This window comes from Sorex araneus, chromosome 6, assembly GCF_027595985.1.
Source record: "Sorex araneus isolate mSorAra2 chromosome 6, mSorAra2.pri, whole genome shotgun sequence".
Classification (NCBI taxonomy): Eukaryota; Metazoa; Chordata; class Mammalia; order Eulipotyphla; family Soricidae; genus Sorex; species Sorex araneus.
Window position 1 is genome coordinate 100864631 of NC_073307.1, and position 17393 is coordinate 100882023.

Below are 17393 nucleotides of genomic sequence, written 5' to 3' on the forward strand. Positions count from 1 at the left end.
CAGTGGGTAGGGCATTTGCCTTGCACACAGCTGACCCGGGTTCGATTCCTTCGTCCCTCTCGGGGAGTCCGGCAAGCTACCAAGAGTATCCCGCCCATACAGCAGAGCCTAGCAAGCTACCCGTGGCGTATTCAATATGCCAAAAACAGTAACAAGTCTCACAATGGAGACGTTACTGGTGCCCGCTCGAGCAAATCCATGAACAATGGCAAATCCATGAACAATGGAACAACAGTGCTACTGAGATAGTGCTACAGTGCTACTGCATTTTTGCTTTAGGGGCCACACTCTGCGATGCTCAGGGCTTACTCCTGACTCTGCACTCAGGGATCACTCCTGGTGGTGCTGGAGGACCATATGAAATGCCAGGGATCAGAGCCAGATTGCCTACATGAAGGTTTTGGGGTTATTTTTGGGTTTTGTTTTTTTGCTTTTGGGGTCACACCCGGCGATGCACAGGGGCTACTCCTGGCTCTGCACTCAGGAATTACTCCTGGCGGTGCTCAGGGGACCATATGGGATGCTGGGAATCGAACCCGGGTCGGCCGCATGCAAGGCAAATGCCCTACCCGCTGTGCTATCACTCCAGCCCCCAGAAAGTGTTTTTAAAGGTCACATTTGTCTAAAGGAGAGACCAAAAGCGTGAGAGGCCCCAGAGGTGACACGGGGGCAGGAGCCCCAGTCCACGCAGCCCCTGACCCCCCTTGTGAGGCCCCTTGAAGCTGTGAGGCTCTGTGGAGAGAGGGACAGCCAGGCGGCAGCTCAGACTGACTCTCCGGAAAATCATCATGACTCAATAAAGGAACTCACGCCCTGGACGTGGGGGCGGAAGCTGCCCCCGTCTGCCCTGCCTCTGTACTGGGCAGGTTCCCTTCCTCCCACCCAGGTTCCGGTGCCGCTCTGCACCTCAGCGGGCCACCAGAAGCCGCTTCCTTTCTGAGCCTCAGTCTGGGCATCCTTCGGGTGGCCACTGAGGGTGGGGGTGGAAGGGCTGGAATGTCCTTGCATTTTTTTCCCTTTCCGCTTCTTGGCCTGTGAGGTTCTACTGACAGTCAGAAGGTGGGTTCAAACCCTCCCACTGACCAACCACCGGACCCTCACTAAGAACCATTGCCCCTCGGTGCCCTACCTGGGGGGGACAGGGTACCCCTTCCCTGCTCCAGATGCAGGAATTGTCAAATACCCACATGCTGACTTTCTTTGTTTGTTCTGTTTTGGGGCCACACCAGGTGATGCTTAGGGGTGACACCTGGCTCTGCACCCCAGGAATCACTCCTGTGGCGGTGCTTGGGGGGACGTACGAGACGCTGGGGCTCGAACCTGGCTGCACCACATGCAGAGCAAGCGCCCGACCCCTTGCATTATCGCTCCAGCCCCCATGCTGCTGTACTTTTAGACAGTAACTCACATCAGTTGCCTTCTGCAAACCCAAACCGGAAAGTCCAGACAAAAGGAAAAAAAAAATAAAAGATTTTTTAAATATCTGGTTTGGCTTTTTAAAAGAGCAAAACACCCACATGTGTAAGGTTCTTCTTCTGAACTCAGCGACGTGGGCCTCATTCCGAAAGTCCCGGCCTCAGCTTGGAAGTTCCCAGAAGCCTCAGGCTAGCAGCCATGACTTTTCACAGTGACGTTAACTCGTTAACTCATCTCTACCCAGAACCCAGAGCTAAGAGATGGAAACATCCTCCTCATTTCATGGGGTGCAGCATCCTCGTGACCCCAAGTCCAGGTTTTGAAGGAGGGAAAGGAAGGATAATAGGAGACCTGTGGCTTCCTGGGCAAAATTCCACATCTTCTCTCTTCCTTGTGCCCCTGCCCTTTGTCGCTACTGTAATGACCACAGATTGCTCACACTGTAGCACTCGCTGGGGATCACACAGTTGAGCTACAGTGCCCACACACACACCTGGAATGGTACCCCCAACTGGAGTGGCACCCCACACCTGGGGTGGCTTTTCAGAGGTCCTTCACTGTGGCCTCATCAGGGCTAAAAGAATAGAGCTCTCTGGATGACCCTAAAAGCATGTGTGTGGTGCCAGAAATAAACTTGTGGCTTCACACTTGCAAATTGGGTGCTTTTGCTACTGGGCCATCCTCACTTATTTGTTATTATTATTATTATTAATTATTTTTATTATTGTTATTATTATTTGGTTTGGGGGCCACACCCAGCTGTGCACAGAACTTACTTCTGGTTCTGTGCTCAGGGATCCCTCCTGGCAGTGTTCAAGGGACCATCTGGAATGCCAGGGACTGGATCCAAGTCAGCCACACAGGTGCAAGGCAAGCACCCTATTCACTCTAGCTCTGGCCCCTTGGTTCTTGGTGACACCTGACTGCTCAGGCTTACTCTTGGCTGGGGATTGAACCCAGGTTGGCCACATGCAAGGCCAGTGCCCTACTCACTGTACTATTTCTCCAGCCCTTCCCTACTTCTTAAAAGTTGAAGCAAACTGCTTGAGCAATAGTACAGCCTTGCACACAGCTGAACTGGGTTCAATCCCCATCACCCTATATGGTCCCATGTGCACTCATGAATCATTCCAGGGGGCTGGAGCAACAGCACAGCGGGTTGGGCATTTGTCTTGAACACAGCCGACCCGGGATCGATTCCCAGCATCCCATATGGTCCCCTGAGCACTGTCAGGGGTGATTCCTGAGTGCAGAGCCAGGAATAACCCCTGTGCATCACCAGGTATGACCCAAAAAGGAAAAAAAATCACTCCAGGAGTGATTCTTGAGTGCAGAGCCAGGAGTAACCCCCTGAACATCACAGGGTGTGGTCCAGAAACAAAGCACAAAACAAACAAAAAGACTGAACAAAACGGCCTAAGACAAAAGTTCTGTGACTCTGAGTATGAAGAGACTCATCTGCCATGCCATGGTGAGTGGCCCTCCCAGCCTGGCTCCTATGTCTGCCAACAGGAAGTCAGGGACATGGGCTCGTGAGCAGGTCAGATGGTCTGTTGAAGAGCGCTCTGAGACAGGTTTTTCCTCTTGCTCAGTCTCCCCGCGCCCTCCACAGAGGCCTACCCCCACCTAGGCACCCCCCCCAAATTGTCTTTCCTCTGACTCTTCTAGTGGGGCAGGTGACACTGATCGTTTGAGCCCTGAGCCAGTGACATTGTTGGCATCATGGATGAATTGACTTCACAGAAATTTTGAAAATAAAGACAATATTTTTGTTTATTAAAAGTTAAACTTGTGCTTTTCTAGATGGTGATAGTCGGGATTGGACGCAAGTGCTCACACATGCAAAGCAAGTGCTCTACCACTGAGCTGTATCCACAGTCCTACTTTTTTTTTTTTTTTTTTTTGCTTTTTGGGTCACACCCAGCGATGCTCAGGGGTTACTCCTGGCTTTGCACTCAGGAATTACTCCTGGCGGTGCTTGGGGGACCGTATGGGATGCCTGGGATCGAACCCGGGTCGGCCGCGTGCAAGGCAAACGCCCTACCCGCTGTGCTATCGCTCCGGCCCCCTATTTTTTTTTTTAAGTAAAAAAACTTTATTTAGGAACTATGAGAAGAGAGGAGAAAGAGAGATAGAGAGAGTACCATAAGGAGAAATTGCATACCCCAAACTGGGATACAGGCGCCTCCAGCGTGGGTTGCATGAATAAAGGTAATATTTTTGGTAGCAGGGTGTTGAGGGGAGTGAGTTGGCCACACTGGGAAGTGCTCAGGGGCTTTTACAGGCTCAGTGCTGGGGTTGTTCCAGTGGTGCTTGGGGGACCATATTGGTGCCAGGGATCAAACCTGGGCCTCTGACATGCAAAGCATGAACTCTAATATTTTTAAGATATATTTAATCAAGCAGGAAAGCAAATGTTAGGGAACTATATGTCCATAGCTCAGTCACTTCATATCAGGATGCCTTGAGAATTGCAGATGCTGTGAAAAGACTCACTGAAGGGCCAGAGGGATAATACACTTGCCTTGCATTTAGCAAATCTGGTTTCACCTCTAAGCACTGAATCAGAAGTAAGCCCTGAGCACTGCCAGGTGTGATCCCCTCCCCCCCAAAAAAAATAAACAAGAAAGAAAGAAAGAAAATACCCATTGTACAAACAGTATAATCCACACGTTGAACTGGGAGCTGAGAAGAGCGAGGTCAGACCTGCCTCCTAGGAGGTCCCTAGGTCAGGCGTGAGGGGACAGGCGAGGCAAATAAAACCTGCAGAGGGACAAAAGCCACAGCAGAACTATGCACAGGGTACCTGGGAGGAGGAACACAGGCAAGGGACATCTAACCTAATACGAGGGCCTTGAAAAAAGACATCTGCAGGTAATAGGAATTGCCCAGATGAAAGGACATGGTAGAAGTCATGCTAGACAGAGGGTCAGACTTATGCGAAGTCCCAGAAACAAGATGAGAACCAGGTACGTTCAAGGGATCACTTGCAGCCAGCAGGGATGGATTGCAGATCTGAAAAGATGAGGCAGGGAGATAGTACAGTAGTGGCAAGGTGCCTGCCTTGCCTGCAGTAGATCCGGGTTCAAACCCTGATAGACCATATGAACCCCTCAACCACTGCCAGGAGTGACCCCTGAGTGCAGAGCCACAAGTAAGCCCTGAGAACTTCCAGGTATGGCCCACAAACTCCCCCATCCCCAATGCAGTGAGAGAGCGGGCAATAAAGAAGAGAACTGGGGCTGGAGTGATAGCGTAATGGGTAGGGCGTTTGCCTTGCACGCGGCCGACCCGGGTTCAAATCCCAGCATCCCATATGGTCCCCTGAGCACCGCCAGGAGTAATTCCTGAGTGCAGAGCCAGGAGTCATCCCTGTGCATTGGCAGGTGTGACCCAAAAGCCAAAAAAAAAAAAAAAAAGAGAGAGAACTGGGGGGCTGGAGCGATAGCCCAGCGGGTAGGGCATTTGCCTTGCACGCAGCCGACCTGGGTTCGATTCCCAGCATCCCATATGGTCCCCTGAGCACCGCCAGGAGTAATTTCTGAGTGCAGAGCCTGGAGTAACCCCTGTGCATTGCCGGGTTTGACCCAAAAAGTAAAAAAAAAAAAAAAAAAAGAAGTAGAAGAGAACTGGGGTCCCCAAAGGCTACAGAGTTCTACATGTTAGGGACAGAACAGACACTCAGCCACCCGCCAAGTGCATTGGTTGTAGCTCTAACTGCCCATACAAGTGTGATGTACCTTGAGGACAGTAGGTCGTCCTCTGTCAGCCTCATCCGCAGGCTCTTGCAAACATAGATTTTAGGTAAGGCGCCACAGAAAACAGAAACATGCTTTTGTTCAACTCCCTAGGGAATCAAATCAGCCAATTAGCCAGCCAGCCAGCCTTTGTCTGGCACTTCCCAGACTCTAGCACAGAGAGTAGTTCATTTCTCTGGAGTCTACCATCAAGTCTACGAAACCTTGTTTTTTTGGCTTTGTTTTGTTTTGTTTTGTTTTTGTTAGTTTGGGTCACAGCTGGCCATGCTCAAGAGTTATTCCTGGCTCTGCACTCAGGAATTACTCCTGCCTTTGCACAGGGTACCACGTGGGATGCTGGGGATCGGACCCGGGTCAGCTGCATGCAAATGAAACACCCTACCCGCTGTGCTATCACTCCAGCCCATAGAAGGAGTAGTAAAAGAAAAGGAAGATATTCGCCTATTTGAAATAGCTTAGCACCAGCCTTGAAAAGATTCCCATTTAATCATTTTTTAGCCTCTGAACCAAACTACGTGGCAGTAGCATGGTCACCATCTCCAGTGCTAACTAGGAAAAAACCCTGATGAATCCAAGGCCAAGATCTCTTTCCAGTCATTGCTGCCTACTTCTAGTTTTTCCCTTTGACATCAGTGGAGTCTGACATTTCTGGAACTTAGCAATTATTGTTTGGTTGTTTGTTTTTGTTTTTTGTTTATTGTTTTTTTTGGGGGGCGAGGAGGGTTGCTCAGAGCTTACTCTTGGTTCTCCACTTACTCCTAGTGGGCTTGCCACATGCAAGGAAACCTCCCTACCCGTGGTGCTGTATCTCTGGTCCCATCCTTGGGGAACTTAAACGTCTCACTGTATCTCCCTGTCAATGGCCTATTGACTGGCCGTTTGCCTGCAGGCTCACACATGGCCAGATTTACAGATGAACCATGTTTTAGTAAATTTTTTTTCTTGGCTTTTTGGGTCACATCCAGCAATGCACAGTGGTTACTCCTGGCTCTTGTACTCAGGAATTACTCCTGGCAGTGTTCGGGGGGCCATATGGGATGCTGGGAATTGAAGCCAGGTTGGCTGAGTGCAAGGCAAACAAACGCCCTACCCGCTATGCTATCGCCTTAGCCCCTTAGTAATTTTTTTTTCTTTTTGGGTCACACCTGGCAATGCACAGGGGTTACTCTTGACTCTGCACTCAGGAATTACCCCTGGCTGGTGCTTAGGGGACCATATGAGATGCTGGGAATCGAACCCAGGTAAGCCGCGTGCAAGGCAAATGCCCTACCTGCTGTGCTTTTTTTTTTTTTTTTTTTTTTTTGCTTTTTGGGTCACACCCAGCGATGCTCAGGGGTTACTCCTGGCTTTGCACTCAGGAATTACTCCTGGCGGTGCTTGGGGGACCATATGGGATGCCGGGGATTGAACCTGGGCCGGCCTCGTGCAAGGCAAACGCCCTACCCGCTGTGCTATCACTCTGGCCCCCCTTAGTAAATTTTTTATAGTAAAATTTAAAATATACATAAGCGGGAGAACTAGTACATCAGCTAAGGTGCTTGCCTTGCACATAGCTGACCCAAGTTTGATCCCTGGCTCACTACATAGTCCCCCAAGCCCACTAGGAGTGACATCTGAGTGTGACCCCCCCCCAAAAAAACCAAAATGACTAAAATAAAAAGACATGCACAGAATTTAAAATGTACCATCTCAACCACTTTTAAGTGTAGAGCTCAATAGTATTAAATTCATCTTGTGCAAATACCCAACCCCAAACACTTCTCATCTTGCACAACTGAAACTCAAACATTCAGTGATAAGTACTCTGTGTCTCTGAAATTGATTCTTTTAGGTGTTTTGTATGAATGAGATCATGTATTTACACTTACATTGTTCAGACAGGCTGATTTTGCTTAGCAAAATATCCTCAAAACACATCCTTGTTGGAATATATTTCAGAATTTCCTTTTTATTCTTTTAATTTGTTTTGGGGCCACACCCGGCAGTGTTCAGGCTTATTCCTGGCTCTGCACACAGGAATCACTCCTGGCAGGCTTCGGGGACCACATGGGGTGCCAGGGATCAAATCTCGGTCAGCCACGTGCCAGGCAAACACCCTATCACTGAACTAATGCTCCTGCTCTAGTACTTCCTTCTTTTAAAAATTTGGGTACCAAAAAAATAAAATAAAAATTTGGTAACAAATAAATAGCAGTACTCCTACACGCCTGGCTGTCTTTCCTGGGGCCCCTTGGAGGGATGGGCTCCAACTCCCCTCCCCACCCTGAGCAGAGCTCCTGGCGGCTGAAGACCTCCGGAACCTAGCCACAGCCATGCTCAAGGTCCCTCTCCAAACGTTTGGACAAGCCTCATGCATGAAGATACTGGCAGAGGAACCCAGGTGTGTGTAACCCCATCAACGGCCAATGGCCAGAGACTTAAAAGCAAGCTCCCAGAAGTGCATGGCCGCAAAGCTTATAATCTTTTTTTTTAAATTTTATTTTATTGAATCACCATGTGGAAAATTACAATGCTTTCAGGCTTAAGTCTTAGTCATACAATGCTGAAAAAACCATCCCTTCACCAGTGCCCATATCCCACCACCGAAGACAAAAAACAAACAAACAAAAAAACACAGTACACCTCCCATCCCGCCCACCCCCGCACCCCCCCTCTCGCCTTGTAACTGATAAATTTCACTTTACTTTCTATTTACTTTGGTTACATTCAATATTTCAACACAAACCTCACCATTATTATTAGGAGCACCCCACTAGAGTCAGACCTGTTGTGAAGAGAAATAAGGTCACACGGCGGCCGCGCGGTTTTGTATTTCTGTACTTTAACAACTAAGTCCAGGGAGATTTCTTCCGGATATTCGATCATTGCAAGTTTGTAAACCCCATCTGTGGTCATCATAATATGGCAGTCCCCACGCCCTTCATCCCCGGGAAGGGACAGGCGAGAGAGAGAAATACCTTTCCCCTCCCGGGCTGGCATGGGGTCGCAGCTTAGTTCTCTGGCAGGAAACAATCTGCTAGGAGCAGTCCATGTTGTAGTTGGTTCAGCTGGGTCTGGATTCACGCGGGTGCAGCTGCGGAGGAGCCGCACACGCGTTCGGCCCCCGGGGTCACATCTCGGCAGCGGTGGGAGGGGCCTGTGCCTCCCCAAAAGCTTATAATCTTATAACCTACTTCTCCCTCTTGGAAAAACTAGCAAGCTACTGAGAGTTTCCTGCCCACATGGGAGAGCCTCGCAAGCTTCCCATGGTGTACTCATATGCCAAAGCCAGTAACAAGCTGGATCTCATTCCCCTGACCCTGAAAGAGCCTCCAATGTGACATCGTTGGGAAGGCCGAGTAGAGAGAGGCTTCTAAAATCTCAGGGATAGGACGAATGGAGAGGTTACTGAGACCGCTCGGAATTCGACGATCAACAGGATTTCGTGACTCATGATTGGTGACTCCTATGTTATTGGAAAAAAAAATGGGTAACAAACAAACAACACCAACCAAAAAATAAAGATAAGTAAATAAATAAATAAAGATTGGGTAACATTGCATAAGGATATACACTTGTCCTTACCCCTCCATCTGTCTGTTCACATGGGTTGCTTCTACCTTTCGCCTATTGCAAATAGTTGCTATGGACACCAACGCAGTGTCTCAAGCCTCTGTTTCCCATTGTGGATATATCAGAAGTAGAATTGATGGATCATATGATAACTGTTTTTGTCTGTTTGTTTGTTTGTTTGGAGGCCACACCTGTCAGTGCTCAGGGATCACTCCTGGCAGTGGGCTCAGGGAGCCACATGGGGTGTTAAGGATTGAATCCAGGTGAACCTGTGCAGGGAAAGCATCCTACTTGCTGTACTACCATTTCTGTCCATACATGGTAATGATTTTCACTTTTCCTTGCTCCCCAGTGGTGCCTGGGGCTCCATAGATTATACCCAATGTTGCTCTAGGGTCCATGAGGTACCAGGGATCAAAATCAGGGCATAACATGTGCCAGGTATGCACTTTGAACCATCTCCCCAAACCTGGTAACTATTTTTACACTTTGAGGAACTGTCATACTATTATCTATGGCAGACATTTCTTCCAACAGCAAAAGGCGTCCAACATTTTTACATCTTTGCCAACTCTTATTTTCTCTTAGGGCTGGAGAGACAGTAGAGGGATTTAGGTGCTTGCCTTGCTTGTAGTAATCCAGGCTATGCATATGTTTACCCCAAGCACAGACATGACCTTTAAGCACAAAACCAGGAGTAAGGCCAGAGCACAGTTGGGTGTGGTCAAAAAAACTCCTAAAGTGGGCTGGAGCGATAGCACAGCGGGTAGGGCATTTGCCCTGTATGCGGCTGACCCGGGTTCGATTCCCAGCATTCCATATGGTCCCCCGAGCACCACCAGGAGTAATTTCTGAGTGTAGAGCCAGGAGTAACCCCTGGCACAAGTGTGACTAAAAGAGGGAAATAAAAACCGAACAAACAAAAAACCTAAAACAAACAAATAGCCATCTTAAGGGGTGTAAGATAACAGCGCACTGCGGTTTTGCTTTGAGAGTTAGGGTTTTCTGCTGAAAGCCATCTTGGTTTAGACCCTGTGGCTTGCAGCAAAGCTCTAGATAACAATGCAAACTGCTTGTTCCTGTGGCTTCTCTTCTTAATGAATCCTTCCCTCACAGGCTATAATATTAGACAGGATCCAGAAATCAGAGCCCTGTTTCTTTTACTTACCAAAGGCGTCAGACTACCAATGTCAGGCATATTTCAGGGCTAGTATTGAACATATTAATGCCTTGGAGCCATAATACTTCAGATATGCTCACAATGTTGAATGATGGGATTATACAGAACTTTGCAAATGTTGGGGCTGGAAAGATGGTACAGCAGAAAAAGGGCTTGTATGCAGCCGACCTGGGTTTGATCCCTGGCATTCCATATGGTCCACAGAGCACCACCAGGAGTGATTCCTTAGTACAGAACCAGGAGTAATCCCTGAACATTGCTGGGAGTTGCCCAAAGACAAAACAAAACAAAAAAGAAATATTGCAAATGTTAAGGACCAGAGTGGGCTTATAGGGACTTTTGTGGTTATATCACATCGAACACTTCTAGTCACCTAACACAAACAATAACTCAGTGACTCAGTGACGCATCTGAGAAGAAAAGAGAAGTTTACTTAAACTCCAACCCAGAGCAACTGAAAGTACAGAACCATTTTAAACGATCATTGAGGAAGTAACCGTGGTTCAACAACAAAACAGCACACTGATGTTGCCACAACAGAAATTTACCGGTTTCCTCTTAAACTCTGTTTTGCTGTAAATTAAAGGAAAAAGTTTGCAAGAAAAGCTGCTATACATAAACTTTGCAGAAGATAAAACCTCAAAAAACAATGATATGCTAACAATAATTTAATATATATATACATATATATATGTTCTCTCTATATATTCTTTTGTTTGATGGTTTTATTTTGTTTGAGAGCCACGCAAAGCCATGCTCAGGGCTTACTCCTGACTCTGTACTCAGGGATCACTCCTGGTAGGGATTAGGGGACCACATGGGATGCTGTAAATTGAACCTGGGTAGCCCAAATGCAAGGCAAGTGCCCTACCTCCTGTACTCTCACTCTGGCCCCTTACAAATAATCTTTTGTTAGTGTTTTTTTGGGGGGACGGGCACTTAGCTGTGCTCATAACTCACTCCTTGGCTCTGTACTCAGGGATCTCTTTTGGGGGGAATTGGAAGACCATGTGGGGTGCCAGGGATTGAATCCAAGTCAACCGTGTGCAAGGCAAATACCCTACCCACTGTACTGTCACTCTGGTCTGCCTACATATTCTTAACTTTGATCTTTTAATATTTGAAGGAGCTTTAGCATTGAACAGTCACATGAAGGACAGTTTATAAGTTTTCTTTATCATCTTACATTGACATGAGAGATCCAGTTCCCCCGCCAGTAGTGAGCAAGTATATCTTATCAGAATGAAAAAGACATTCAGTTGGCTTCCATTTGCAACAATTAGATTGTACTAGTAACAAACAATTAATTCTTAGGGGTTTTTTTTTTATTCTTATAGTCTTGTTCAAAGCATCATTTCAAAGCATCCTCCCAGTAAAGTATAACTTGCCAGAGTGTGTGATGGGGAATGTGGAAGTGACTCAAGTTGTCAAGCACATCCAGGTGTGTCTCCGAGCATCACAGGGGGTAGCCCCCACAACTAATTCAAAACCGTATGCTGTATTAGAGTTTGGAAAATATTTAAAATTGCTGGCATTGGAGAGAGAGAGTGCACTGGGTCAGCTCATGTTTGCATGCAAGAGCCCCAGGTTTGAGTCCTAGCATGCCTGCCCGGTGCCCAAGGACTGCTTAAAGAGACTATCCCAAACACAGAACTGGGAATAGTTCTCCACATGCACACCACTACCACGGAGTGTGGCACGAAAAAGCAAAAACAAAATTGTTTATAGGGCCTGGAGAGATAGTATAGTGGGTAGGGAGGGCACTAGCTTTGCACACAGGGCAGGCCAGGGTTCAATCCCGCATGGTCCCCTGAGCACCGCCAGGAATGATACCTGAATGCAGAGTCAAGAGTAAATCCTGAGCACCACTGGGTGTGGTCCAGAAACAAAAAATTGTCTATAGTCTGTCTTTTTATAGTATGTACTATTGAAAAAACAATTGATTACAAGAAAAACAAAACCGGGACCTAGAGAGATAGGCACTTGCCTTGCTCATGATCAACTCTAGTTCAACCCCTGGGCACCACATGTGGTCTCCTGAGTGCTGCCAGGAATGACCTCCGAACATACAGCAGGAGGAAATCCTGAACACCTCCGGGTGTGGCCCCAAACAGAAACAAAATCAAAATTTGGCTGCATATTCTTTAACAGAACTTTTTAGCAATCAACACTGTATTTTCATCTTCAGTATTAACTTTTCTTTTGGACACACTCAGCAGTGCTCAGGGACCAGGATTTGAACCAAGTTCTCAGCTATAACTGCATTCAAGGCAAGAACCTTAACCTCAGTACTGGCTCTCTGGCCCTTGAGTTAATCTTTATATTATTTTATAAATCTAAGGAGAAAATTTATAGGCTTTATGCAATTCATATTTGTGAGCAGTGACTATAAATATTGTAATGCTAGGGGGCAGAGAGATAGTACAGTTGATGGGGTGTTTGCCGTGCATTCAGCTGACCTAGGTCTGATTCCCAGCATCCCTTACAATCCCCTATGCCCCCCAGGAGAGATCCCTGAGCTCAGCGCCATGAGTAAGCCCTGAGCAACACGAGTTGTGGCCCAAAATTCAAAAATAATAAAATTAAATACTGTAATGGCCACTTTTTTTCCTTGGTGTGGGGATGGAACCCTGAGCTTCATGAATGCAAGTATGTACCTACCACTGAGTTACAACTCCAGACTTTTATGTCTTTTCATGGCTAAGTAAAGATTTACATTTAGGGCTGGGGTGACAGTACAGTGGGTAGGGCGTTTGCCTTGCACAAGGCTGACCCGAGTTTGATTCCCAGCATCTCATATGGGTCCCTGAGCAGCGCCAGGAGTAATTCCTGAGTTCAAAGCAAGGAGTAACCCCTGTGCATTGCTGGGTGTGACACAAAAAAGCAAAAATAGAAAAAGATATCACATTTAAAACATAAGATTTGGGGGCTCTACTACATGCAAAAAGCTCAGCACTGAGGCAGGAGTAACCAGAGCACTATCATGTGTAACCCCAAATCCACTCCAAATTAAAAACATGTTATTTGGGCTGGGTGTAGTTCAGTAGTGGAGACCATAACCATACTTCACAAGAATGAGACTCTGAGTTTAACTGGGGCAAATTGTTAAGCACATAAACATGGAAGAAAAAAGTAAAATATATGATGCTAGTTGAAAAAGGATTTATTTATATCTTTTCATGGTTTTTGTTTTGCTTTGGTTTGAGGGCCACATCCGGTAGTGCTCAGGGGTTATTCCTGGCTCTGCACTCAGGTATCACTCTGGCAGCTTTCAGGAAGCCATATGGAATGCCAGGATCAAACCCTGATAGGCCATTTGCCCTAACCACTGCACGATCTCTCCATCCCCTAAATCATTTCATGTCTTTGTTGTTGCAAAAGTATTTCTATCTGGCTGTCTGTTACCATTTTCTCCTCTTTCTTATTTAGAAACCAAAAGTCACTGTCACTGTCACTGTCATCCCGTTGTTCATCGATTTGCTCGAGCGGGCATCAGTAACATTTCCATTGTGAGACTTGTTACTGTTTTTGGCATGTCGAATACTCCATGGGTAGCTTGCCAGGCTCTGCCGTACGGGCGGGATACTCTCGGTAGCTTGTTGGGCTCTCCAAGAGGGATGGAGGAATCAAACCCGGCACGTGCAAGGCAAATGCCATACCCGCTGTGCTATTGCTCCAGTCCAAAAGAAAAAAGAAACATTTTTTTGCCTTGTTTTGTTTTGGGGCCACTTTGGCAGAGCTTAGTGACTATACATGGTGCCCAGGATCAAACCTGGGTTGGCTGCATGCAAGGAAAGCGCCTTACCCACTGTACTACTGCTCCAGTGCATAGTTCCATGTAACATTTCGAGTGGATTTAAAGAACTTCATCATTTTAAAAGTATAAAGCCATGGGCCAGTGACTAGGGGCGCATGACATGCTCCCTCAGTGAACCCCACTGACTATTACTTTGGTGGCCCCCAGCACTACAGGATGCAAACTGCACTGCATCAGTGCGTGTGAGCGTTAAACCTTTCAGCCCTACTAGCTGAGTATTAGTCAAAGTAGCACCCCTGGACTGGAGAAATAATACAATGGGTAAGGCGCTTATTTGCTTGTGGCTGACCCAGGTTCGGTTCCTAGCATCTCATACTGAGCCCGCCAGAAATGATCCCTGAGCACAGAGCCAGGAGTAACCCCTGAGCATCCTTGGGTATGGCCCAAAAAACAAACAAACCAAAGTTCCAAAGATCAAAGTTCATGTCTACAAGAGCCTCACATTCTTCTTGAACTCTCTTCTCCTGAGCAGTGGCAGAAAGGGCAGCATCTGCTGCAGATACAGAACTTGCCTCAGGGAAGGTCTAATGACCCAGGTTACAGGTGAGACTCCCATTGTTTACTTTGGCCTGAGTCTTTGCAAACAAGTCTGGTCAGGAAGATTTAAAGTTCTCACCCACTGCTTTAATGAGGCCATTGATCCTGGCCTCCATCATCATGCAGGAGGAAGGCCAAGTCATGCAGGCAAATTCCAGAACCAAGCTGAATCCAGGTGCTCAGGTCAGCTGGACAAGTCTGCAGAAATAAAGACCTCACCCCAAGAGACCTTTCTTCTTAAGAACTGAGTGCTTTAACTGTTGCTAAGGCAAGGGGAGGTTTTCTAAATTGTTTTTGTCTTTTCTTAAGATGCAATTAGGGCTGGAGTGATAGTACAGCGGGTAGGGTGTTTGCCTTGCGCCTGCCAACCGGGGTTCGATTTCCAACATCCCATATGGCCCCCTGAGCACCGCCAGGAGTAATTCCTGAGTGCAGAGCCAGGGGTAACCCCCATGCATCACCGGGTGTGACCCAAAAAGAAAAAAAAAAGATGCAATGAGATCATTTCGTGTTTGGTTTTGGTTTTGAAGTAATGATTAATCATCATCATCATCATCATCATCATCATCATCATCATCATCATTATCCCGTTGATCATTGAATTTCTCGAGTGATCTCAGTAACATCTCCATTCGTGCTAGCCCTGAGATTTTAGAGGCCTCTTTTTACTCGTACTTCCCAACGATGCTGCATTGGAGGCTCTTTCAGGGTCAGGGGAATGAGACCCAGCATTGTTACTGTTTTTGGCGTATGAATACACCATGGGGAGTTTACTAGGCTCTCCCATGTGGGCAGCAAACTCTCTGTAGCTTGCCAGGTTCTCCCAGAGGCAGAAGTAGGGTATAAGATGTCACGCGGCCACAAAGCGGCCACACGCTTACGGGAGCTTGTTTTTTATTTTTTTATTATTATTTTTTTAATTTTTATTGAATCACCATGTGGAAACTTACAAAGTTCTCAGGTTTATGTCTCAGTTATACAATATTCAAACACCCATCCATTCACCAGTGCCCATATTCCACCACCAAAAACCCCAGTATACCCCCCGCCCCCAACTGTATAACTGATGAATTTCACTTCATTTTCTCTTTACCTTGATTACGTTCCATATTTCAACACAAAACTCACTATTATTGTTGGAGATTCCCCCCAAGAAAGACAGCCCTACTACCAAGGAAGCATTTGATAATTACTTTTCCATTAAAAGATTGTATGTTTTCAGTTTTTAGATAAGGTCAAGCGGCCGCATTAGCAGCCTCGCGGTTCTGAGTTGTCCCAGTCCCGCATCCCAGAGCCGTGTTAGTTGTTGCTCAGTGTCGCCGGGGCTCCATCTGGAGAGGGTGTGGTGGCTGCACCTCCTCCGTCTGGATCCCCGGTGTTGCTGGCCTGGTTTCGGGTCCGGAGCATTCCCAGGAGCTTGGTTTTAAGTCCCTAGATGTTGGCTGTTGGTGGGATTACTTCTGCTTCTTCCATGTGCTTGGTTTCTCTGCTGTAATTTTTCATTCTAGCTGTCTTATCTCCAACTGATTAACTTGTTGGCTGTGGAAAATGCTGCCAGTGGCCAGTGTTTAGTTTTAGCATACCACCTCCCAGGGGTAGGTGACTTGATGCTCTTTGGGATCATTCCCTTATCCATATAAAGGAAGTTTCTCCACATGGAACCTGAACAGAGCAAAGGCACTCACAATTCTCCCGTGACATATGTCAAGCAATTTCCACAGCAGCCTAAACATCACCCATGGGAGCACGTCATATCTCCACTCTTGGGGTGCTGTGATATTAAAACTATAGGAAAGGACTTAATGTCCTGCGGGAACTTGGTGCATTTTCAGGTGTGCCCAAAAAAAGAGAAAAATAGAGAGAATGAGGGGGAGATGGAGAGGGGGAGAGCCAGTGAGAGGAAGAGGGAGGAGGAGGGAGGGAGAGGAGGGAGAGACAGGGAGAGAGAGGGAGGGAGAGGGAGGGAGGAGGGAGAGGGAAAGGGGGAAGGAGAGAAAGGGAGAGAGGGAGAGAGAGGGTGTGAGAGGGGGGAGGGAAAGGGGGAGGGAGAGAAAGGAAGAAGGAGGGGAAGGGAAGGAGAGGGGGAGGGAGGGAGGAAGAGAGAAAGGGAGGGAGAGAGGGGAGGGGAAAGAGGAAGAGGAGGGGGAGGGAGAGAGGGGGAGGGAAAGGGGAAGAGAGGAAGAGAGAGGGGGAGAGGTAGAGAGGGAGGGAGGGAAAGATGGAGAGGAGAGGGAGGGAGAGAGGGAGAGAGGGGGAGGGAGGGGGAGGAGAGGGAGGAGAGGGAGGAGAGGGAGAGGGGAAGAAGGGGTTGTCAGCACACCCACGAGGCCGAGGGAAGCCCAGGCGGCCTGAGATGGGGCTTTTCTACTCAAAGGCACGATTTTTTGTCCCAGTCACCGGTAGTACTCTTGGGGGTCACCGCGCCAAAACCCCTGCTCGTTTCCCAGCCCCTTTCCCCGGCAAGTCCTGCTCTGCCGAGGGGCCCGACCGCCGGCTGCCGTCCGTCCTGGTGCCCCGCAGAGGGCCGGGCCAGAGCGCGGCTGGAGACGGCTGGAGACGGCGGGAAGGCGGGCGCGCTCTGCCCCGTTGGCCGCCCGCACCTGCCGCGGCTGCAGCGGGTTGGCCCCTCGCCTTGGCAACGCGGCGCCGGAGCCAATGGCCCGCGAGGACGGCCGGGAGGCCCCGCCCCGCAGACGGCGCGTGCGAGGCGCGCGGGCTGGCGGCCGGCGGGGGTCGGGCGCGGGCCGCGCTCGTGAGGGAGGAAGCGCCGGGTCGCGCGAAGCTCGGCGCTGCCGTAGAAAGAGCGCGGGGCCGGGGCGGGGCGTGGCGGGAGCCGTGGCTGGCCCCGGACAGCTCCCGCTTCTTTCCTGGTTGTCGTGTCCTTCTCACCATGAGGCTGGCGCTCGGGGGCATGCCGGGACGGGAAGGGGAGACGGAGTGGGGGTGCCTAGGGGGTGACTCCGGCCCGCCAGCGTGAAAAGTTGTGGGAAACGGAGAACCCCGGGAGCAGCCGCCTCTGCTCACCAGCCGCCGTGCGAGCCGCGGGCCCCGCCCCTCAGCCCAGGCCACGCCCCTTGATCCGGCCGCGGCCCCGCCTCCTCAGCTCAGACCACGCTCCCTCTGTTGGTCCTGA